At 43.1% G+C, this 26,518-nt stretch overlaps 1 long non-coding RNA gene across 1 annotated transcript; it reads right to left on the bottom strand.

Annotated features, from left to right (window-relative positions):
• Positions 1-7,729: 7,729 nt before the first annotated feature.
• On the bottom strand, positions 7,730-26,518 carry LOC134155275 (uncharacterized). The gene is made up of 4 exons (XR_009961483.1): positions 26,289-26,518; positions 23,802-23,900; positions 9,191-9,375; positions 7,730-7,917 (listed from the first exon to the last, which is right to left on the bottom strand). It is a non-coding gene; the product is annotated as an uncharacterized LOC134155275 (long non-coding RNA).

The following is a 26,518-nucleotide window of genomic DNA, read 5'->3' on the forward strand; positions in this document are numbered from 1 at the left end:
TGCATCTGATTCACCTCCAAGGCCCTGACGCTCAGTGACAAATAGGGACAGGCTTCCCTGCTTTGCTGAGCAAGGCCCTGTGATAATGACCTCCTTGCCAGTGGGTGCTCAGAGCCTGGATGAGCAGGACCAGCAGAGACAAGGGAAAGCAGCATCCCCATGTTCTGGTGGGTGCCCTGGAAAGATCCCCAAAAGGACAGAAGATTGTTAGCGCAGGGAGCTATCTGTCCCAGATGGTGGTCCCAGAGCTTATGTCCTGGCAGGTCCTTACTGCTTTGAGGGTATACAGGAATCCCTGTTTCCTGCCCTTCTGCATTCTCCTCCAACTGGGACTGTTCCCAGTCCCACCAGAGAAACTGAGCTTCTAGCTCAGTCCCTGCTACCTGATGCCATCAAAGGCCCTTCTAAGTCCATGCTTTCCCATTGATTGCCACCTGGGATCTACATTTCCCCGAGGTCACAGAAGGATCCGTTCCTCTGGACTTGTCACCTCCAGGATCACCTCTCCACACATATGCCTAAGTAAGAAAAGCCACCCACTGCAGTACAGCAGGGGAGGTGGGATGGGCACTTCCCTGGGACACACACTTCCCTTGAGTTTCTGACCCCATGCGTAGCCCCAAGTCCTCTTGGTATCACATCTGTTTTCTCAGTGCAGGAGAGCATCACCCTATGCTCCGCTACTCAACATCCTCTTGTACTTCCTAAGCATCTCCCTCTAGCTGTGCTTTGTCCATCACCTCATGCACTTAAAATGAAACTGGAAAGATCACACTTTAAGCATGTCAAGCAAAGATGTGAAGCTTTTCACGACAAAGTGAAACCCTAGACGTTCCCTACCAAAACCTGCTGTGTGACTTGCAGAAATCAGTCAGGCCACACTGCCTTGAGGGCTAACTCACATAGCATGAGGCTTTCATGCCTTAACCTGCTTCCCCCAGCCTTGCCCTGCAGAGCTTGTGCTCTCCCCTGGCATGCCATTGACCGGGAGAGGAAAGCCAGACAGCTATCACTCCAGCAGGCCTGACATCACCTGTTATCAGGCAGGGTGACTTCGCAGCAGCAGCAGCTGCAGCCCAGGGTCTACCTCTGTAGGGAGGCACAGAAGCAAGTTAAAGGTGGACACTTAGTGCATTTATTAGATACCAGGCTCCCATTATGATGAATTGGCTGAATGATAGCTCCCGCCAGCTCCCAAATCTCACACGGCTTTCTGATTTCATTTTGCAAAAATTGGGCCAAAGCAAAATTGTTTCTGAGAGGAAGCAAAAAAAGCAGTTGTTTTTCTCCTGCCTCCAGAACAGCGTGACCCTTCGCACAGTCTCAGCAGGACCTTTTCTTGATATGCTGTCTTTCCTCCTGACCATGTGAGTGTAAAGGGGATGGCCAGGAACCTGCAGCTCCAGTGGCTGCTGTCTTCTGTAGCTGCAGCAGGTTGGGCATCTCTGGTGCTCCTGCAAAGGCCCTGAGAAGGGAGGTGGGAAACATTGCATTAGAGGACCACACAACTCATGACGCCTCCTGCACACACCATCATCACCATACCACTGAAGTGACAGGGCACCTTGCCAGCCCTTGCTCAGCACTGAGAGCAAACAGCTAGCTGATCTCCAGACAGAGAGCACCCAGCACAGGACAGGGATTGAAGCAAAATTCTGCTGTCTCCTGAAGGCTTCAGAAAGCCCAAAATGCAGCTTCTCCCCTCAAAAAGGACTTGTGCCAACCTCTGCAGTACACCAGCACACCCATGAGGAAAACATGGGGTGGGGACATGTATCATTAAGTTAAAAAGTCCATAGATGGTACAAAGACTTTTCTGGGAACGGAGACAGGCTTGAAAAACATTCAAATTCAGCATTGTTTCACAGGACCACGGTTAAGCTCTCTGAAGGCAGGAGTGAAAGCCACAGCCAAGATGTTGGTGGCTTTGGATGCCTCTCCCAAAAGGATGGAGTGCTGTAATTCTTTTTGTAATGATTTCTTCTGTATTTCTGAGTTCCATAGAAACCTGTTCTGTTACCCATAGGTCAGATTTAAAACTGCACAAAGGATTGAAGAGTTCAAAGTATATCAAATATGTTTTCTCACAGAGTCACTCACAGACTTTGGTGATTTTCACATTCTTTGGCTCTTTCTGCTTAGTTTGACCAGTGAAAGCAACCCTTAAAGGCTCAGTCCAGTATAAACGACCATGCTTTGCTAACTATAAGTGCCTTATCACCCATTCACCTCTTCTGGTAGGAAAGACATTCCTATGCTGTTCTTCACAGGTGGCACCAATGAAGGGCAGGCAGCAAAGCCACACTGCAATTGTTCTGAACATTATGGAGGAGCTCGGAAATCGGTTGTGAAGGTAGTCTAAGCAGGTTTGAGGTTGGCAAGTGGCAGTTCTAGGTGGCCAAGCTGTCTGAAAACCAAGCACCTAGCTCTCCAGCAGAGACAGACTCATTTCTCCTATGAACAATACTGCAATGCCAGAGAGAACAGTTCGTGGGCTTTCATCTCCCTCCAGTTTCACCTGCCAAGGTCCCACTGACTCTCTTCTGTCTGCTCACCACTGTACCCCTGTAAAAGAATACTCATGCACAGAGATAGATGGGATGAAGAACCTCACTCAGAGAGACCTGAGTGGCAGAGGGGGTTGCTGTGGAGTTAACTAACTTGGGATGCTGAGATGAACAGGAGATGAACACATGCCCCCCTTAGGGATGGACTCTGTGCTCAAAGTTTCCCTCCTCTTCTGTCGCTGGAGGGCCCCCAGCCCCAGCCTGGGGGAGGGCTGCTCATTATACATCTCCCTGCTGAACTGTTACACATTTTTGCTGTGTTCTTCAGACAGAGGACTTTGCTACCAGTGAGCGGGAGAGAAACTGCCATCTGGGACTGCATGTGCTTTCCAGACAGATGGCTGACTATTCTAGTCATGTTTTATTTCTAGCAATGGTTCATACAGCAACAGCGCTAGTGTGAAAATGGGATGTGACAAGATGTGTATTGCTTACACCTTCTGTAAAGTTCAGATAAAACCAAACTGTACAGAATGTAAAAAAAAAAGTCAATATAATTAGGTAATTAAGAGAAGTGCAAACCCCTGATTTAATGCTGCATTGTGTTCATGTATATTATAGATTGTGTATATATGTGGTATGGAACACACATATGTACATTTCCACATTTATGCATGTATACAATGCAAAATGAATGACAAATCATGAATGTATCTGTTTATCCACTAAAATAAACCCAGGTACCTGTTCCAGCAGGCATTTCAGGCAGGATTTCTGAAAATCACTGTTTCACCCATTAGACCAAAGCTCCACAGGACAGGAAATTCTCTCCTTTGTGCTCAAGTATGACACAGTGCAAGGTCCTGGTTCTGCCCACATTCCTTGGACATTATATATGCATTCTGTAATACTTAGAAACTACATCTAGAAATGATAGTAGTAAGAAGAGCAGCATCACACATGTACAAGCTCTTACTTTATAAGCACTGGTTAGGTTAGGATCATTGCACTGCTTTCTGCAGAGCCAAGGATTCAGCCCTGTTACTCTAAGCAGCATAGGGAAGCACAGGCACAGAAAGACTGATACATTTCAATGTATATAGAAGTGCTATAAAACCCATTTCTAAGTTCTTCTGCAGTTTAGGTTGGGACGAAGGCTTGAACTGAATGTATTAAAGGCCACTGATGACATATCTAGAGCTGGCTAGAAACAGGTTTTCCTTGCGTATGGAAGCACTCTGCAGCTCAGCTCAAGAACTCGCATCTCCCACACACAGGTCTTCATACAGATTAGAAAAGAAGGAAAAGGTTGGCAAGGAAAGTATTAAAGACAAGACTACATGTTCTCTAGCTGCCCAAAGGAGCTAGTGCAGATATCATGAGCTTCTAAAAGTGGCTGCTGCTGAACTCACATATGTCTGAGGCTACTCCTTCCATCATGCCCTGCTTCTTCAGTCTCAAGAGCAGCGAGGGCTCATCTCATTTTGCATCATGTGAGACAACATGGAACTAGGCAGGATAGCTAATGGGAAAGGTATTAGTTGATCTACACCTCAATACACAGATCCCACCCAGGAAACTCCTGTGCTCGTGGGACTCACAATCATCTCTTAAGGGGCTTGAGATAAGTGAAGAAATAGCATTGAGGATCTGTTCCTATAATTACATGTTTTTTATAATAGGCTAATGCAGAGCAGTAGTGGTAAGAGACCCAAATGCAGTGTAGCATGCTGAGGTCATCGGTGTACCTGAACCTGCAAGGTTACCATCAGGCAGGTGAGAGACAAAGTATGCAGCTGTCCTAACGTTAAACTGCAGGACTGTGGCTTGGTGAACACCAGTGGCAGCCAACACAGGACACTCGTGCACACAAGGCCCAGGAACCTATTCAGGGACACAAAATAATACTCACAGATAGATTTCAGGATGCAAACTAGAAACATTCATTTCAGAAGCAAGAGATGAAACTAGTCAAATGATTTGCTATGCGCAGGGATCCAAGCCTGGGCAGACAGACAAGTAAGAAAGTGCCACCTCTAAATCCCCCATGACTGACTCAGCAAAAGACTTCTTGCACTCTCAGGCCTCAAAGTAGAGTGAAAAGAATGTTACATAGAAACCAGACCACCTCTGGGGAGTTTTGGCAATAGCTAACTCTGTGGTTTTGTCACTTTGCAGCTCTCTGGGTGTCACTCAAACTGGAAATCTTCTAGTCCAGTTCCCATTAGGTGTAGATGTGTTTTCACACTTCTGCCTAGCCAGGTACTTTCTGTACTGCTGATGGTTAATTACTTGACAATGATTCACACTGCTCAGCAGGGAGGTGGGGCAAACTGTGTTATCTGAGCAAGTCATGTAGAAAGGGATCAGGGAAGAAAACACCTCTGCATCAGGCAGGTGGGCACACATGCAGGGTTCATGACGAATAAATTCGGAGAGGAATAGCCATAAATCTCCCAGCCTGGCCGCTGGGGTAGTAGTTTCTTTTCCCCCTCCCCACAACAGAGAAATTCTGCTCTTTCCATGGGGGGTGGGAAGTTGCAGAGGGCTGCATTGAAATGTAAATTTACTCAAATTATTAAGCACAAGAGAGCAGCTCCTGCCAGCCCTTTGTTCCGCAGTCAGAATGTGTAATCTAGAAGAATAAATATAGTCAGATATCAGCTAAACAAAGAGACTCAGGGCCATGCATATTCAGCGACCCTCTCCCCTAGGACATCCCTTCCCTCTTTATCAGGGAGGCTCTTTCTGCAGTCAACAATTGTAGATCAAAATGCCCTCATTAACCAGGGCTGAGATGAAAACCGATTGCTGTTTCATACTGAGTCCTTTATTTTTTGTTCAGGAGCAGAGATCTCCCTACCTCCTGGTTTTCTCATCTGCCCCTTTGCCATCCTGTGAAGACAGGGGTGCCTTTGAAGCCCACTGGTACTACACTCCTGTCAGACAGGTGAGGTAGTTGCAGGACAAAGTCCCAGGGCCCAGTAGCTAGCATGGCTCCAAGAACCGCCCTACGCTTTGCTGCCATGTCCACCTCTGCACTAGTAAGAGGAGAACACCCCAAGGAGGGGGCAGGCAGACTACAGGTCTATGCAGGCTGCCCTAAAGAAGGTAGAAACCACCACGTATTTTCTCTGCCACTTACAGAAAGGATTATGTGTAGTGAGCCTGACAATCAGTGGAAACTCCCAGAGATGCTTAAATAAGAAGACCACCCCAAGCAACCATTGCTTATGTTTCTTCCCACAAGCCACTCATCTCCCGCAGCAAGGGAAGCTGAAGTCACCCTCAGTGGTTCAAGTCCAGCTGCCTTTGCAGAACTGCAAGTTCATACTCTGTGCTGAGAATGCCTACTACCTCAGCTGTCTGGTTATATGAGAGCAGATGATCACACTGGCATGAAAGTGGCTGGTAACTGGATGAAAAAGATAGGCCCAGCTTCTCAAAGCCATTCCAGCAGCAGTGGAGACCAGCATATCAACCAAGCAGCCAAGGACTGTATCTGCCCCAAGCCACAAGGAGAGGTGTCTGGAGAAGGAGTAAGCATCAGGCAAAGAGAGGTGCTCTCCCCACTCACTGCTGGGGTCATTACCTAAACACAGCTTCTGTGTCTCCAGTGCTGTCAGTCTCACATCTGTCACTACCTGTAAACACACTGCAAAATTTAAAGATGAAGGGGGGGGAATCAATTTGGCTGTTTTTGAGTTGTATGAATATAATAAACCCTGAGCGTCCTGCTTCTGGATGCAGTTTGCACTTCCAATAACTCAGCAATATATTCATTAAACAAAGAGAGGTAAAAGCAACAAGCCATTAAAAATAAAGCATCAGGAGAGGGAAGGCCATGCAGGCTGTAAATATCTTTGACTGGTTTTCAACCTTCATTTTCTTATCCCTGCTCATTCACTAACTGACCTCTGGATCCTGCTTCTTAGAGCTGTTTCTATCACTGCACTTGGTCCTTCAAACACAGCTCGCAACAAAGGATCTCAGGAACTCTCCAAATGCAGAATAAACTCAATTGTAGACCTCCAAATCAGGAGACAGTGTCTATCACACTCATTAGTGCTGTGATATAACACTCCTTGCACAGGGCTACAAAACCCACGGAATCAAAGATTAGGTGTTCTAGGTGAAAAATACTTCCAGTTTTAATCTGTTTGTGCACTGTGGACAGATGATCCACACATGCATAAGAAATGGCCACCTTCTGGTACTCAGCTTTATTGCACAAAATCTACCATAGCTACAGACAGACTCTTCTTTCTCACCCATATGGAGGCATTCTGGCCATAGGGAACTGCTCCTTGTCCTGATCCAGGCAGGACTTAGCTCCAGATGGCAGTCACCAGAGCCTCAACAAGCTGATCAGTACTGAGGACTAGCACACATTAGCACTGAGCCATCCAGAAAGAAGGGTGTCCCACTCCATGACAGCCAATGGATTGCATCACTACTTTCCAAATCCTGAAAAAGTTGAGCCTATTATATTTAGGTCCTCCAAGACTAAATCCGAGATCACCAACTTCCTAGTGTGGCTGATGGGAGGATGCCTGTGACCTAGCAGTCCAGAAGACAGCACCTGGCTGGTTTAGCACCCTGCAAAAGTCTCCCTAACAGCCAGGATAGATCTCATGCTGATATGGAGGGAAGCAGTTACTCAGAAGGATACTCAGCCTCATCTCTGCAGCATCTAGTTCTTCTCTGCACAATATCATTTCTTCACAAGTTTTACAAACTTCTCAGAGCACCCGCCAATACGACAACAAAACAGCAAGTTAGGCTTCCCTCGCATTTTCTCCAATTAAAAAAATTCTTGCTGAAGGAGGCAGTCTTAAGTTTGATAAAGGCATGAATTTTTTCTGCCCCAAAACAAGTGATAGGATTTTCTATTGCTTGCCTGCAGGCACTCCGAATGCCACAATCCCTCCTTTCTGTGGTATATTAATGAGCAGCCTTCTGAAGTTCTTAATCCCTCTCAAAGCTCACAACATACAGCAGTTTTAAAGGAAATTGGGTTAAGACCGTAAAGGCTATTAGAGGAGTTTTGTTACGTACTGGCTCTGCAAGAGAGAAGCTACAAGACAGGGACAGTCTGACGATGCTACAGAACTTACTGGGTCTTGGAGAGCAAAAAGCAGGTCCAGGAGCTCTATATCATATGCCCCTTTGAGAAGTTATCTTCACCCAGTCCCTGCTAATGTTGAACAACAGAACAAAGATCAGACAAGTTCATCTGCTTGTTTTCTCTGAGAAAAAGATATGTTCAGCAGGGAGGGAGGAAAGATCGTGCATCCCTGGAGGTCCTTATCTCACACATGGGTTGGTCCCAGGGTTGATGAGGAACTGTTCATGCAACCTCTTGCTTCAGGCACAGCATAGGACATCAGTCAGTTCAGCTCAGCTCAATCTGAGGAAGGGGGGGGGGGTTGGAAAGAAAAAGAAAAAAAGGAAGAAGCCCGAAACAAAAGCAGAGTTGTCCAAAGGTGTCAAGGAACTGCTCTCAGCCAACCAACACCCACCTCTGTATTGGGCAGGTGACTGACACTATGGCTCTTTGGGATAAACAGAGTTTAAGTAGCCACTTCTGACTACCAACATGCTAGACAGAAGTCCCATCCATGTAGCCTTCTGCTGCAGGGAGGAAACTTGCTACAGCCAGCATCTTTCACTCAGCAAGCCTGTTTTTAACTACACGTCAGTTAAAGTTCAACCTTCTGCCCCTATACCACAGGGTTTTTTCTCACTGTGATTTTACAATGGTGCAAGCTTAACTGCGTATAAATCAGAAGAAAAAGAGAGCAGAATCTGGCCTCAGCTACTTACATTTTGCCCCCTAAATGAAGCCACATTTGATCAGGAATCTCCTTTTCCATCTACTCATTCTGGTACTAGAAGGATATTTTAGAATGGCACTCTACCTGAGCAGTTTCAGACAACATATCTTGAACTGTATTTTCCAGGGTAGAAAAAAAGTTAATTAAATGCTTCTTATCCCCAGGTACCCTCTGATCCATACACCAGTATATAAACTCACCTAAGATTTGACACAAAACTATTAGAGAGGTAAAAAAAAATAATAAAAATCAAGGCTTTTCAGATTGGCTCATCAATGAATATTAATTTCTATTGTCACACAGTTGACTTGTAAATCGACTGGATCATTAACTCAGACCTTTTGTGTAGTAACATTACAGGATGTTGCAAGTTACTTAGACACTATAGTGTTTCATACACTCCCACAGCTTCGAATGCAGAGTTCTGCTCCCAAGGGAAGAGCAGCACAGTTCAAGTCCAAACATAACCAGGCAATGCTCAATGTGACAGCTATGCTGCTGTGACTGTACTGGCTACCTGCACAGCATTTGCCAAAATAACCACACCACACTAATCTTTCTAGCCAAATAGTGCCTTCTGCTGGATGGCTTATTGCCTATGCATACTGGAGTAGCAGGACTAATGAAAGACCTGTTTCTGCCAAGACAAAGGTATCCATAAAGTTTACAGGTCTGGGCAAAAGACTCAAGTTTTAATTAAGGATTTGTGGCTCTGCTAAGAATAGCCTGGAGTTTCAGGGAGTGAACAGATCTATATCGATTCACAACATCAAAAGGCCCAGATCTTGTCTGTTTCATATCTATTAATAATAAGTATTGACTGTAATAAACCAATTGAGAACATACTGCTGGATCTCAGTCTGCTGTGAATACTGAATTACTGGAGTGATGTGAAGCACAGTTTGTTTGCTTCCCAGGCTCTTGCTGCCATAGATGTCTCATCTTTTGAATTCCGGGCATTCCTGACCATTCTCCTGCAGAAAGGCACAAGTGTTCATCATCTCTGAAGGAAGCTCTCATTTGCTTTTTCTCTAGAGAAAAGTAATGAAGTTAAAAGCCAAGGTGTTTTCAAGCAGTAAGGAATGCTAACATAAGATGCTAACTCACCTGTGCAGCTTGCACGATATTATGACCTATGGGATTTTACAGAGATTCATACAAGGAACTGAGCATTTTCAGCCAGCTCTCCTTGTCTGGGAATTGACTTGGTGCAGACAGGCTCACAGCCAGCTCAGGATCAGCTGCGCTCAGTGGTTCAGCCTTGGGGTACAAAGAGGCAGCAATATGTCTCCTGCCCAAGGCCTACCCAGAAGTGGATGATACCCATCTGAAAGAGTGCAGCAGTAGTTTAACCTCCAGTACAGCCAAAAGGGGCTCAATGAGCTTCAAAATATCTTTCCCTGCAGTGCTACTACTCAGTCCAAGTTTTAACCAGGACCTACACAACCACCGCTTGTCCATGTGACAAGGCATGCCTGACATGCTGCTGTTCCAGCAGAGTATGACTGAGATAGACTCACTTTCAGAGTCCATATGCAAGGTTTCTGAGCCTCGCTAAATCTCTTCCTCACACACAGTCAGTTCAGTTCAATTGTGTGAAGGAGGCAGCCCATACCCCAGAGTTAGAAAATACTGTATGGCCACGTGAACACAAACACGGACCACTGTGCCTGTATGTGCTCCCCTCCAACAGCTGCTCATTTTCAGGATAGCCATATTACCCAAAGGTGTGTCTAGTTCTGACCAGTTTCATTCCTCCAGACCTGCAGACAGAAGAGAAATCATACTTCCTACAAATTCGTGCTCCTCTCATCCTTACACCATCACGGTCACACTGCCTTGGCTGCTACTCTGCTGCTCATCACTGTATACGTTTCTCTTTTTACAGACAGCCACCATGGCTAAAAGAAGAAATGTCTGCTATAAACAACAAGACTACACCAGGGATCAGGAATGAATGGAAGAGCTGCAGATTAAGAGAGGTATCTGCAGGACATACTGGTAGGTGTGTGAGGCAAGAGTGAACTGCAGAGAAACAGAGCTCAGCCTCACTATCCTACTTTCTCCTCTAGATGTATCTATTCAGTCCCTTATACTCAGAAGTCTAGTGCTGTGCTTTGCTTTTGAGAGCACAGTCTTTTCGTAAGGAAAAAGAAGCCTAAGCTGTTACAGAGCAGGTTAAGCACTGGACAAAATAAAGAGAAGGTGGCTGGGGAAAAGCAAGGGTGTCTCCATTTCCAGTTCAACAGCGACCTCTGGTCTCAGCAGACTGAAATGCACAAGTCTCTTCCTAGCTTAGTTTAGAGACCTTAAGATTGATCATTTTGGGCTGTTTTATCTGAGGGGAATAAGGACACATCTTTCACATGTGGGCAACCACCATGACCTTCAAATCCCATCAGATGAAGCCGACGGCTTCACAGACCCAGCAGTTGTTAAGGCATCCTAGGATTTACCTTCTCCTGCTTGGCTGATATTTAACCAGATGCCAAGAAAGACAAGGACACCTGGTTTCTAAATGGATTGTTTTCAGCACACCCAAGAGGGAATATAGATATATGTGCATTCTCACACACGAGACTTGCATGGAAACTCTTAAACAGAGCTATGTAACCAAGACAAACAAAAAGAAAGGCTCAGCTACTAAACATAGCAACTGCTCCTTAAAATCTGGTAGAAGTACAAGTGTGGTAGGATAATTGCAATACCATGATGCAACACTCTGATACCACATACACCAAGCCAGCTTGAACTGTCCAGCCAACAGAATCATTTGCAATATATCAAGCCTAAAAGGTTTGTCTCAGCTCTTTAATATAGGGCATCTTTAACACTCTGCACCCCTCTCCAGTGCTGGTCTCAATTCACATTGCCCCAGCAGAAGTTATGGGATGTCTAGACTTTTCTGATAGTCCACAAAACATCAAGCCAGGTCACAACTCAGCTACTAGAATTCCTTACTCTCACAGCAGCTGAGAGAGAAGAATCCCACAGGCAATCCCACCTATACCATCACCAGGGGTTTAGCACCAAGGTCCTCTGCTGGGCTGTAGAAACTAGTGACAGTTCTCACCCTAGCAACTTGCTGAAAGACACATGGTCCTTAGGAACCTAGCATGCTACAGAATACCTTCCCTCTATGTCCTGTATGGGAATGTTCCACAAGAACTGGGATTCAAGAACAATGGCTCATAAGTGAGGATCAACAGGCCAAATGTTTTTCTCTTGCTGGCAACTGAAAGATGCATGTGCCCATGATAGTGCTTCCCTGGTACCAGCTGTGCCGCTCCACCCCAGCATACCCACACACAGCAGTAGAGCCACTTCAAACACTATGGTGCCCAGTGCCCTGCTCCAGAAAGCCCCAAGCATTTGAAGATCTGTTTTGGGCTAAACTAAAACAAATTGCGAATTTCACACCTCCAAGCTCCAGAGATGTCTTAGAGCTCAAAAAAAATGTTAATAATAAGCTAAATATCCTAATAACTAGATCAATCAGTTTCTAGGACTGCATGTAACCTCTACATGCGAAGGCTCCACTCATTCTCCATGCACACTCATGGAGCTGTACCGTTGAGCCATTATGACAATTCTTACAAAAAGCAGCAAAGGAAATGAAGGTCAGTATAAAATATTATTTCAGCTGTGGATTAAAAAATAATGTCTAACTGAAATTAACTATTTTTGAGTAAGACAGAAGATTTGATAGGCAACTTTAAAATTGCAGCAGCCAAGAGTGTCCAAAGCTTGGACAGAAATTGTCAGAAAATAAGAGAACAGGTCTCTGCAGCTCCTGAGGTTCATATGTACTCCCCACACATAATTTAAAAATAAAAAAAAACAAAACAACCAAAACCAAGAATTAAAAAAAGGCATTTACAAACTTTGCCTTACCAATATAAAACATAAGGTTGTGTGGAGTTTCTAGGAAATAGTCATATCAAATTTAACAACTGTGTTGCAGAAAGCTTGTCTTATACTTTTACAACTTTGTATGGCTTAATTACTGCTCTGCTAATACACACAATATTATATCAGTTTTGTTCACAGGACTATACCTGCATCAACACATACAGAGCTGCAGACAAACATAGGGCCCAGAGAGCAAACAAGGACAGATCTGCAAACTATGAAGTTGCAGTTCAGTGAAATTTACTTATAGAAACATATGCAGAAGTCTGTGCATACGTTGCTATCTAAAGATCTTACATAAGCCAAGTCCTTAAAGGTGGAGACACCAGTAAAAATGAAGATATTAACTCTTCTTTCCTGTTTTAAGAGATGGTTTGTCTGTTACTACTAGATAGAACATTTCTAACACCAGACCATATAAACAGCATCACCAAGTACCTCTGTTCTCAGCAAAAATGTCTCAACTATCATCAGCCCATCAAGCCATTACTTCTGATTGCCTCTGTCCTCAAACGCTAGTGATGTGACCCTGTTGGGCCTGACCTCTGAAGCCATGGACAGCCAAGTGGTAAGAGCCCAGACCTGGACTCCAACCAAGGACCTAGAAGCCAAAGACTCAGTATCACTTTAGTCTTTCAGAGATCCACAGCCAAGGTAACATGTTCTGCTTCAGTAAAACCAAGACCTTCCTGAGGTAGTCATATCCTTGTCTCAACAGCCTTCCCAATCTGTAATGGGTACAAGTTTAGGCACATTAGCATCCATTCAATTTTCAGCACTTAGACTTCATAACTCTCCTCATTTTGTCACTCTTAATATTTATAAGACATCTAGCAAATGATTGATTTTCCTTCAGACCCCTTGTCATTCACAGTTGCTTATCTCTTGCATGTAGGGGGCAGTCAACAGATTTATAGCAGCCCATAAAAGTTGTTACCAAAAGTATAGTTTCTTTTTGTGTGTGATAATTTCTAATAACTCTTATGCATTATAGCAATTACTGACAAAAGTCAGCCTCTGTTAATAGAGTTTATCTCAGTTCATCATATATCCTTTGTCAGTGGAAGCATTTTGACAAGCCTGGGGTTAATTAAAACCAAGAAGACAATAAAATACACCTAATCAAACATTACAGGTACAGAAATCAATTAGCAGATTTATGGCACTTTGGAGCCCTCTATAACATGCAAAATTCAAAGAAACTGTCAGTTCCATCCCCCCAAGACAGTGTAATTGAATTTCTAATTGAAACTATTTTTCAATAGGTAACACAATCCACAAAGTTTGATTTGCATTAAAGTAGCATCTGCAGAGGACAGAGAAACCTAAAAATAATAATAGAGAATTCCCTTGCTGGTCACATTGTTAGGGGCAATAATTGTTATTATTATTTGCATATATAAAATTTTGCAAAACCCCTTTAAAATCAATGGAGTGACCAATTCTTTGCTGATCCAGCTCTAAACACTGAGATTCCTGTAGAAAGAGTTCATTTGGATCAAAGGAGGGGGGAAAAAAATCAAGAAGAAAATTCAGAATGGGCAGAACTAAGAAATAAAGTGGGCAGAAAACTGGCTGGGACTGATCAGTAGAACAAATTCCAACTCATGGTCCATTACCAGTAGCATCCCTAAGGGATGGATGCTGGGATCAATGCTGTTTAATGGTGTTATTAGCAACCTATATGATGGGACAAAGCTGTCTCAGCAGGGAGTGGACAACACCAGAACGGTGAGGGCAAGTCCATATGCTGGAGGATGAGACTGCTTTTCAGAGAGAGTCCAGTGAGGCTGACATTTGGAGGCAAATACCTTTACTAAGCCGTTTCGGTTTTTGTCTTTCAGTACAAAGCTTCACACAAGCAATGAAGCTATTGCCAATTTGGACACAGTAGCCATACAGATCTTCATAGAGACCTTAAGATGATCACCCAGCTCCAAACTAAATCTTTAAGATGACAAGAAGAACAGAACAGGCCACAGGATAAACCCCTTGATCTTACTGTTACACTGTTTCTCTCTGAAATGCAATGAGACAGATCACATACATACACAGCTATATAGTCTAATTACATACAGTACTGTTCAGTATATATTACCTATATTTTACGTTGCTTCATCTCTTCTGCTGCTCACAAGATATAGCTAGGAACTATCTCTCAGTAATTTACTGTGAGATGTGAAGGACTAATAATGAAAAGTCAGAAAAAATGAGGATGCAAGGCCAACATAAAGCTTTGCTGTACTTGTCTCTTTCAGCATAGCAAGCCAAATTATTTTAACTTCAATTTTAGCACTCAGATACCTAGAATCCAACATAAACAAATGTTATTTAAAATGAAATATTAAATATTCATTTAATATTTATTAAAATATTTATTAAAATAGTCATGAATTTTTAATGTTATACAACAAAAAAAAAAAAGGGAGAAAATTACCTTTATTCACATACCACTCAACTACTCTGATGCTAGCAAGTCCAAAGTCTGTCTATCTGGGACCTGCTTCACAAGAAGCTGGGTAGAAATAAAATTAGAAGATATTAGACTTAAGAAAAATCTGGACAAACATAACAGCAAAGAATGAAGCAAGAGCAAAATTGGGCCTTCTAGTGATTTTTCTCTTATTTTAAAGAGAATGTGAACAAACGGACAAGGTCTTCAAATTCCACCCAGTTTTCCAGAGAGCACATCATCCCAACCACACACCTCTCACTGATCCACACACATTTCTTATACCAGGTTAACCCCCTGTTTATTTTACTAATATCTCAGCAGTATCTCATCTGGAAGAGCAGTGCATGCAGACAGTAGTTTCACAAAGCACTAAACGTTATCCGAGAGAAAAAGCATTCTCCTGTCAGCCAGGCACAGGGGTAGGGATCTCACGGCAAGAACAGCCACCTGTAATAGAGATCTGCTTTACAGAAGGAGAAATTCTCTGTATTAACAAAGGCAGGTTTTTTTCTGGATACCACTCACTACAAAATTAAATCCTGGCACATTTGGGAAATGGTCCATGGAGAGGTGGTTAATTCTATTAGAGGATCTGGAGGGAACTCAGTGTTATTTTCTTTGTTGAGGAACAGAAAAGGAGTCAAAAATTCAGATTGCAACGGTTTATTTTGGAGCTTTCCTTGAAACTATCACTTTCATTGACTTAGTTACCACCATGTGGCTGCACTTGTAAGAAGTGCACTTTAAATTCTGCATTTCCCAACATTGAAGGCTTTTCTTTGGCTCTCCTCCCATAGTGGCTTCATGGAGATCTCATACCTGGGACTGGATGTTTCCTGATACCACAGCATTCGCCTCCTTTCTTTCTATACAATGAAACAAAGGACTGTTCTGGTTTTGCAACTTACACTGGCCCTCATTAAAAGCTTTCTGGTGGTCCAAAGTATGCCCTTTGTAAGGGAATCAGAGATGCCATTGAAGCATCATCTTGTTATCAGATGTAGGAAAGGAACTGTTTTCTGGTTTGGTTGGGTTTTCGTGTTTGGGGCTGTTTTATTTGTGTTGGTTTTGTTTTTAATTTCCCTTCTTCATCTTTCATTCCCTTCAACTATGAGCATATCTTTTTGGTTACTCTGTTCTTTGTATGTTTACTTGCACTGCTTATTCCAAAAAGAATGGAAGATTTCTGGCACTGAGAACTGAAACCTTTCCCTTAGTCATCACTAGAAGCAGCTTACAGCACCAGCACCCCCAGAATTCTCTGGCAAAGTAGAATGAAATACTTAGCAGGGAACAGGAGTTAAGTGAAGATAAGGAAGAAGAATGAAACCATCTACCCACATAGGCTGTAGGAACACAGGGCAAGCACAGAGTAGGAGAAAGCTGTTAAGTACAGAAGCAGGTGACGGTGGGGTACCAAAGGACACATCCAGTGGGCTCAAGGGTTTTTTCTGGCAGGCTGATATGTAGGCGTTGAAGTTTATGGTTACGGTTTTCCTGGTATTAGCTTAAATCCCCCTTGCTATAAGTGAAGTTTGTTTTTCTCCCTCTGTAAGACTTGTCATTACTAACCCCACAGGCCATGATTTCCCAGTTCTTTTCCATTTTGAGCTTTTGAAAAAAAGCCAGCACGCATCCAGCTTACTAGACTTCACCCAATAACACAGAGTTGTCTCTCTCCTCCAAGCCCACACCGTACACATCACTCCTATTAATACTTCCAAGAACGAGATTTCCTTTTAAAGGACCATCACTAACTCATTTACCTATGTGTCACTATGAGCCCAAATCCCGTAGTACTGCTTACCTAAGCAGTTGTTTCTCTCTCTTTTTTCCTTAATCAGATGTATCCTCCCTAAAGGTAATGTTTGTCATTAATTTGATTTTGATTTCTAACCATTCCTTCAACCTAGATCATTTTAAACTCAAAGCCTGCTCTACAGACTGCTTGTAAACTTGCCCCAAATCACAGCATCCTTCTCAGGCACTGTACAAATATATCCTTTCCTGTATGAGCCAAGGTATTCATGGGGCAGAACTGTACCACCCAGTGCAGAGTTTGCAGGACTAGGAAAGAGGAAAAAAAATAAAATCACTCTTTGACATAAGCCAAGGGCAACTGTTCTTTGAGAAAGGTTCTTCCAATAAGTGTGATCCCACTTTCTAAGCAAATTCCATTTGTGCTGTTTCTATAGGAGTATCCTCAAAAACAACACAAACTGCAGTCAAGAGGCCTTGCACTAGCTACCCCACCACTCCCCACCCGACAGCTACCCAGTCCAGGAGGAAGGTTCCCCTTGGATGATCCACACACAAAGGAAACAGGCTCAGAGTAGCTTTTTTGTCCCATCAAAATCATCATAGCCTGACCCTTCCTATCTGGTAGTTCAAAAGCCTTAGGAATACCAAAGGTATAAACCTTTCCACACACAAAGCACTGTACAACAACCAGGATAAAACACTGCTTTTTCTTTTTTAATTCCAAAACCATCTGATAGCAGCGCAAGAGTGCCAACACAGCAAACACTGACCAGCTGACACATCTCTACTGATACAGGGCAGGACAGCTCAGACAGAGTGAACACGTGCTCCGCAATATGTTCGCTGCTGTTTTAAAACAGGAGATTACACCAGTGCCCCATTCAGAAGATGTCAGACTGCGCTGGCACATGGTCACAATGTGTTGTTACATGGTAATTTTTCCCTCAGCCCAAATATCACTAGCTAACGTTCTGGCCAGCCACTGCAAGGTAATCCCAGGCAGAAAGAAAATCCCAAATTCTTTCCCTATTAAGTCTGTGTACAACATAAAAGATTTTTATATGTTTTTCCCTTTGCATTTCAGCTTTTTGCCTGGCTGCAAAAAGCCAAGGGTTTAAGAATACATTAACTGTAAATTCACCTCTCTCCTCAATATTGATAAGTTCTCCTTCAGAAGTTTGCATCCTTTGACATCTTTGCAGTCCTTCCATGTTCCTGCTGCTGTTTCTCAGTAATAGATAAGAAAACTTCAAAACCTTGCTCTGCACTGGTAATAATGAGATTCAAAAGAAAAGATTTTTTCCCAATCTTTCTACATAAAAAGGCCTGAATCAGAACCCAGCAGTGCACAAATATTACTCATGTCAATGACACTAAGAAAAGGGGAGCTGTGAATAAAAAATGTTAAAAATTAACACAAGGAGCATTGTTTGCATATCAGAAAAATTAATCTACATAGAGAACTGTAAGAGCCTGCAATTCAGAAAGCAAAGAATTAGGACAGCCCAGCTGAGAATAATTTTCTAGCCAGTTAATTTAATTGCATAAATCATTCCTTTGTTAGCAATAAAGAGATATAATTAAAATGAGATTGCTTCTCATTTCTATTCTCTGGAAACTAAAGGAATTGATTTTGGGGAAAGCATTCTTCCAAATACCAGATCGGCAAATTACATTTACCTTTTTAGAAAGGCTAAATTATTTTGCGCTAATATCATGGAGGGTTTAATTAATTATAGATCTGCCATATGATCTTAAAGAAATAATTTACTTCATGCCCACAGAACAGAAGTTTGTAAGTGTGTGTATCCCTCTGATAGATGGTGTGCAGATTTTTACAAACAGGTCCGAAGTTGAACAGGTGGCTGTCAGGAGAAATATGAGAAAATATAATAAATGCGTAAAGATGGGGGATGGTTTGCTAAGGGATATTAAAGTACTGCTTCCTATTTATTGGCACATACCTGGATTACTGCTCTTTGAACCCCTTCAAGCTGGTTTTCTTCTAAATATTGTAGTGATGGTTGTTTTCTATCCACAAATCTTCAGGGCTCAATACCATTAACAGGTTAATAACAAACAACAGTCAGAGCCAAAAAAAAACAAAACAAAAAACAAAACAAACAAACTACAAAAAATAAACAACACCCAAAACCAACCAAACCCAAACCAAAAACAGTGAAGCCCACCTATTAAAACAGAATATTGCTTTTGCTGAATATTGCAGAAGTTGGCCATAGTCAGGCCCTTAACAAGGCTGTAACATAATGCATCTAAACACAGAAGCCCTATGTCATACTGCACATCATACTCTATAGGCATTGCTCTTCCCTCAAAGTCACAAAGACTCACAGAACCAGGAAGATCACACCAGGCTATTGAACCTCCTATGCTGTGCTGACAGCCAGAGAGGCAACAGGTCTCTAACAGAAGAGACTGAAAATAGCCTACGTTACCTGCATAGCACACACTATAGACCACAGAACTTCACCCAGAGTCCTAAGACCTGCAGGGGAAAAAAAACAAAAACAAAAAACCCACAACACGTGACAAAACACCACCAACAAACCAGCTTTCACAAACAGAAATGCAGAACAGCATTCCTGTAAACAGATAAAAGTCTCTCCAAATCATCATATGCCCTCAGCTCGTGTACCATGCCAGAAAGGGTTAAAACAACAGCCACTTGCAGGGTAGTTTTCAAGTTTCGTTACTCTGAAGGTTAAGAACTTTTCTACCCTAAATGCAGTTATAAAGGTATGTACTTAATATATATGGCATCATTTGGGCCTTCTCTTGCCACCCTCTCCTTGCAACTACTTACTGTGCAAAAGACCTCAGATACAGTGAGGGGAGAATTCTTTACCTTCCACTAGCACCACCATCCCACCTCCCACTGCAGATATCTCTCCCCTCCAACAGCCCCTGTTGGAAAGCTTGTTCTGTCATGCCCGCCATTGGCTATGTCAGAAGTAAGAAGGGGGTTGGAGCAAAGGGTGTTGCTACTGTGAGCATTAGGCAGAGAACAGAATCTGTTTCCTCTGTTGTACAGGGATGGAGAACTTCACATCCACTCAGGGCTTCTCTCTACAACTGAGGAAGAGCAGACACTTCATAGAATCATAGAATAGTTAGGGCTGGAAAGAACCTTAAGATCCTCAAGTTCCAACCCCCCTGCCATGGGCAGGGACACCTCACACTAAACCATGTCATCCAAGGCCTCATCCAACCTGGTCTTGAACACCACCAGGGATGGAGCATTCACAACCTCCCTGGGCAACCCATTCCAGTGCTTCACCACCCTAACAGGAAAGAATTTCCTCCTTAGATCCAACCTAAACTTCCCCTGTTTAAGTTTTAACCCGTTACCCCTTGTCCTGTCACTACAGTCCCTAATGAAGAGTCCCTCCCCAGTATCGCTATAGGCCCCCTTCAGATACTGGAAGGCTGCTATGAGGTCTCCACGCAGCCTTCTCTTCTCCAGGCTGAACAGCCCCAACTTTCTCAGCCTATCTTCATATGAGAGGTGCTCCAGTCCCCTGATCATCCTCGTGGCCCTCCTCTGGACTTGTTCCAACAGTTCCATGTCCTTTTCATGTTGAGGACACCAGAACTGCACACAATACTCCAGTTGAGGTCTCATGAGAGCAGAGTAGAGGGGCAGGATCACCTCCTTCAACCTGCTGGTCAGGCTCCTTTTAACGCAGCCCAGGATACGGTTGGCTTTCTGGGCTGCGAGCACACACTGCAGCCACCTCATGTTCATTTTCTCATCAACCAACACCCCCAAGTCCTTCTGTGCAGGGCTGCTCTGAATCTCTTCTCTGCCCAAGCTGTAGCTGTGCCTGGGATTGCTCCGACCCAGGTGCAGGACCTTGCACTTGTCATGGTTAAACTTCATGAGGTTGGCATCAGCCCACCTCACAAGCATGTCAAGGTCCCTCTGGATGGCATTCCTTCCCTGCAGCGTATCAACCGAACCACACAGCTTGGTGTCATCATCAAACTTGCTGAGGGCGCACTCAATCCCACTGTCCATGTCAGTGACGAAGATGTTGAACAAGACCGGTCCCAACACCGATCCCTGAGAGACACCACTCGTTACTGGTCTCCAGCCGGACACTGAACCACTGACCACAACCCTTTTCATGAGGCCATCCAGCCAGTTCTTTATCCACCGAGTGGTCCATCCATCAAATTGATGTCTCTCCAATTTAGAGACAAGGATGTTGTGTGGGACAGTGTCGAACTCTTTGCACAAGTCCAGGTAGACGACATCAACTGCTCTACCCCTGTCCATCAGTTCTGTAGCCCCATCATAGAAGGCCACCAAATTGGTCAGGCAGGATTTCCCCTTAGTGAAGCCATGCTGGCTGTCACCAAGCACCTTGTTGTTTTTCATGTGCCTTAGCATGCCTTCCAGGAGAATATGCTCCAAGGTTTTGCCAGGCACAGAGGTGAGACTGACTGGTCTATAATTCCTCAGGTCATCCATTTTCCCCTTCTTGAAAATGGGGGTTATATTTCCCTTTTTCCAGTCATACGTCCCTTTTTCTTTTCTACATGTTTGAGACCATTAGTAACTTCATGGACTTTTGTCATGCTGCCCACTCTCTCAGTTGTCCTTTTTATCAGGTAAAAACTGCCAGCCTTCCACCTTCCTCCACAAGAACTCTCTCATGCCATCAAGGATTTCTGCTCCCCAGATCGGAGGCTGGACAGACTGTTGAGTACACATTTAAGTCAGGCTACTTCGATGAACTCTCCACAGTCTGTATATTTCAAACAGGTACTTAGCTGTATCATTTCCAGTAAGGAGGACACATCCTTACAGAATAAACACTGAAAGCCATGGAACACCTCGACAATGTACCTGTCTGGCAACTCTGCCCTCAGTCTCAGCATAACACTTCCTCTCTGGGATCTGTGGGAAACAGAAGATCAGCACAGATGGGAAGTCATTCCTACACATAGCCCATCATAAACACACTGCCTCTGCCTCATAAGCTTTGCCTTTTCTATGTGCTTTAGAAAAGGGAGAACAGAACAGGTATAGGCTTGTCCCAGGAATTCCATTCCCCATGCAGACCACCATTGCATATTGACAGTACACCCATCACTAGAAAGGATGAAGGTAAGCTGAGAAAGGAGAGGGCTTTGCATGCAGGAGTTAAATAGCAGATAGATTAGATCTTATCATTTGAGATTTCCAGGAAAAGTATTATGTTGCTATGGAAACCTCAACATAACCTGTGTTTTCCCTCCTTTTGTTTGTTCATTTTCTACAAGCACTGGCCTCTCCCACTCCTATATAGCTGGGCTTGGAAAACGATTTTTTACGTGATGTCCACTTCTCTTGGCAAGCATGTTTTTCTGTACATCGCCTTTCACAATATCACTGTCACAACCTCTTGACCACTCTCAACTCTTCTTTTGCAATAAGTACTGTATAATTTGCCACAGATTAGGAAGCTCCTAAGCACTTGGCTCTCTTTCTGCTTGGGGAAAAGAGAGAAAAGCCTCATAGTAATAAACAGAGCTTTTTTGGACTTCATTCGGTGGAAAAAACAAACATATCTACAACCTCCCTTCTCACAGAGTCAGCAACATGCACCTCTAGTGATTGTAGTTTAGTACAGTGTAAGGACCTGTCTCACTCTAGGCATTGCAGGTGTTTACTCCCAAAGAGCAACAGCTCTGCCCACAAGTTTTCCATGTAGCAAATGAGACCAAACCCAAGAAGCAACCCAAAACCCCTAGAAATTGACTTTATATTTGCAGTAGTCACCCAGCCACATCAAAGCAAAGAGCATAGCAAGAAACAAAGCAAGAATCCTGTAGATTCTTCTGTGTTAGGTAGCCCAGGCCTCATCAGTGACTACACATGTACAACTTGAGAATGCCAGATGAGAAACAAACAGTACTACTACAAACTGGCAAAGAATTGTGTACAGGAAGGGGTACTGGTGACACCTTGGAAAGGTCATTTCAGCTTACCTGTCACATTGTCTCTTTTAGATTGTCAGCACTATAGAGGCAAAGACTACCAGGGCTGTTACACAATGCATAGGACTGCAAGAGTCAAACCTGATTCTGGCCCATTACAGAAATGAAAGTGACACAAGGTGATAAAAAACAAGAGGAACAAACCTGACACAATTCCCAGCAAGTCATGCACACAAAATAAAAACCTGGTCTCTACCTTGCAAGACATCAGTGCAGTTTTTCAGAGCTGCTACTAGGTTTGTCACTCTGGAGTGACCCTACTGTTATTGAGCAATGGGCTGTAGAACAGCAAGACAGCACCCAAATTTTTGGGTTGAAGAAATAGAAGTGTGTTGCAGTAGTGCCGATACATACCTACTATTTGTTTTCTTGTATCCACTGGTAACAAGAAAGTCCACCATTAACAATATTCTGCAAGCATTTTCATGGAAACATTAGCACTATAAGTACCACAAATTAAGAGGGTCCACCGAATGCCACAGAAAAGAGATCAGCTAAGCGTGAAATACTATAGTTTCACCCTGTCATTTGCAGTTATCTCCATTTTAGGATGTCTCAAGAAACAGTGTTCCCTTTTTGGCACTGGGAAAAGGAAGCATTTTTCAGGCAAAAAGAATGTGGATATTCTGCTCAAGTTTTCCTTGCTTTTATTTCCGGGCATCTCTGGCCATTCATTTTACTCTTATAACAATAAGAAGGATTAGCCTTAATGAGTTTCATGGACACATCAAGAGAATCTTTCCAAAAGGAAAATGTCCCTCTGGATAGAAGACTTTGATGCACAGAAGCATTTACCTGCCAGATTCCTTCTGTTCTGCACCTCATGACCTCATAATTTACACACACACACACATCACCTTGACATCAAAACACAGCTCCATGTGTACAAGCCTTTCACACTCATACTTTCCCTTACCTAATCACCTACACAAACCACACGAAAGTGACTACCAAGTGCAGGCTTTATCATCTCCTTTCTCTGGACTAGTTCTTACTTCAGTAGCATAAATGGTTGTATCCTTAGATGGGAACATCTTCTCAGTAAGCTCCGGAGACACACCACCAGTTAAGGTGGTTTCAGTGCCTAAGCAAGCTTTTTTAAAGGTAAAAAAGGGCACTTCAAAACTGAGTCCCACTCTGTATAATGTAACATGATTTCATGGGTACTAGCAACCCCAAAACACTCTTCATATCCTTCAGTTGGAAGATGACACCAAGAAGGACACAGAGGTTTTTGCAGTTGTTTGGATGGTCTTCCCTCAAAACTGATCAGCAGTTGCCCAAAAACTTTACAAAAAAAAAAACCACCACCTTTTCGTTTACCTGGTCCTGGCTAGTCCTAGAATATATGAATGCCAAGCTGCAAAGCTGTTATCCTGGAGCTGCAGATTCAGCAAGTTTCCTGCGGCTTCCTCAGCAAAGCTACGGCGGAAAGAAAACGGACCCTCACCATCACTATCTGTGCAAACAGCCCCACCAAGTGGCCAAACACAACTCGATCTTCTCTTCCACATCTTGCAACCAAAGCAGAAACGTCTCACGAAGCTTGTTAAAAAATACAAATTTACTCATCTAACCTAGCCCTACTCATTATGTCCAAAGCCTAAAAGAAAGAGGGCTTCTGAGACAGAGTTTTTAAGATCTTCTTTCCAGCAAGACTGTGGACTAAAGGCAAAACAAGGAAGTGAAAGAGAGGCTTCTTTCCTTCACAAGGAAAGCAGCAGCAAGGTGTACAAGCAGGGAAAGATGTGTCACAAAACCTCTTAAAGTTTTGCTCATGTTCACATACTGTGCTAAGCCATAATCTAAGCTGCCCACCCATTTCTCATCTTATTACTACCTTTTCTACTTGCAAAAATAACAAAGTTGGTTTAAATTCTTAAAAATATTGGAACAAAGCCCTGGTCTCCCTCTTGGGACAACTTATTCCCGTGGGCAGGTGACACCTACCCTTCCTTTCAATAGTTTTTGCCATAGAGTCTGTGTAAAGAAAGGATACTCACAAACAATTGGAAGTTCAAGATGTGCTGTCCATGCATATATTCTGGACGTTCGTATGTCTTAGCTTGTAAGTGGAGGTACTTTAATCTCAGTGTCAATGTACATTCTCTCAGCAGTACAGCAGCTGCACAACCCTTCTGATAAACTCCATGCCCCTCCTCTACTCCACCCACTTCCCCAGCATTCATATTTTCTACAATTCTAAGCTAAAACTGTTTATCCTAAAAAATGGAGTTTTGGGGATAGGCTATGGACAACCTGATGGACAAACCCCATCTTCTACTTCCTACTCCTGGAAAGTGACCTTCTGAGTGATACCCTATATTCATACTGAACTTTTGGGTGATCTAAGCTACTGCCTGATCTATGCAGGTTCCTTAAAGAAAAGCTCTAGTAAGACCCAGACCTTGATAAATCAGAGTACAAAGAAAGTGCCTGGGCTCTGCTGTAAATTAACCTGAATTGGCATCAGAGTTACTGGGTTACTCTAGCATAGAAGCAGAGGTGTAGAGCCAAGTTTACAGGGTATTTATACAAAGATGGCGTAGGTATTAAATCTCTCACACAGGCTAGCATGCTGCTATCACAGCTACATCCTGCCCTGGTTTCCCAAAGATCATCAGATATGGCCTTCTACCCATGGAAGACACACATACAGCCCAACAAAAGGGTTATAAACAAGACATAAACCAAACAACCTCGTCTTAGAGTAAAATATCTGACAATTATCAACATCAGAGGGAAAGTGGTACTGCTTAAAAAGACATTCTGGATCATTATATAGCTACAATAATTTTTTTGCTATACAGAAGAAATAGGCAGCATATCATCTACATATGACTATAATGGAGCTAAGTTTCTTCTGAAGAGAAAAGGCCTGGCATCTTCAGGCTGACCCTAAGACAAGCATTTGTAACTGGATCTACATGACAACTAAACAAAGAAAAGATCTTGCTGATACTAGCTACAGAAATTCAGAACCAGGACTTTTCCTGTATGCACTAGATGTTTAGAATACAGATACAGTAGAAAGCCACATGATTACACATGAATCACTGAATGTGGTGTGTTACTGATGCTGTATCACATCATCCAAATACTCTGATTGTTAATCTACCCAAGAACAGACACTAGCACTACAGCAAGATGAAAGGTCAAAAGTGGAAGTACAGCCAGTGGTAAGAGTGAAGGCTGATACAGAGGTTTGCCAGACTGAGTGAATAACCAAGATCAACTCATGAAACCACTGCAAAGATTCCCGCTTCCCTCAGAGCTTTTAGCTAGGGGAAAAAAAAAAAATAAACAAAAACCACCAAACCCCCAAAGAACCACAAAGAACAAACAAAAACAACATAACCCCAAAACCTAGCAGACAACTATTAGAATAATTAAACATTTTTCAATTCAGCAATATGCAAAAATAGCACATTCCCTAACACATACATTGCTTTCAATACTGGGGGGGGGGGGGGGGGGGGAGGGGGCATGATGTTATTGTTCCTCACCCCAAGAAGTTTGTAGGGAGCAACAGGCTTTTATGGCCAAAAGAGAACAAGGTACCTTTTCCTCATCTGAGTTCTGCGAGAAAAAGCAGGGAGAGTAGCAAGATTAAAATCAAATAAGCAGCATCAATACAGTAAGAGAGTTAAGAACTTCACTGAAGCTGCTACAACAAATTATTCTTGCCCTGGTGGCCAACCAAAATTAACTTGATGCCATATGCACTCAGAAAAGGGGAGATACTTTACATATGTAACTAGACCAATACATTTATATTAAGCACTCTCACCTCAGTAGAAGTTTGCTTACATGAGTGGGAGCTAAAAATATTTTTCATATTACTCTTTAGACATATCTAGCTGCAAATACAGTCTGTATTTTGTACTGCTAAAGATTTCACCTTGAATTAATCCATGTGCTGGCTGCAAGATTTAGTCGTGAACACCACTGTTATCCTGGTTTCAGCTGGAATAGAGTTAATTTTCTTCCTAGTAGTTGGCACAATGCTGAGTTTTGGATTTAGTCGGAGAACAATGTTG

This window comes from Pezoporus occidentalis, unplaced genomic scaffold, assembly GCF_034315485.1.
Source record: "Pezoporus occidentalis ecotype Australia unplaced genomic scaffold, CSIRO_AGI_Poc_V1 ctg76, whole genome shotgun sequence".
Classification (NCBI taxonomy): domain Eukaryota; kingdom Metazoa; phylum Chordata; class Aves; order Psittaciformes; family Psittacidae; genus Pezoporus; species Pezoporus occidentalis.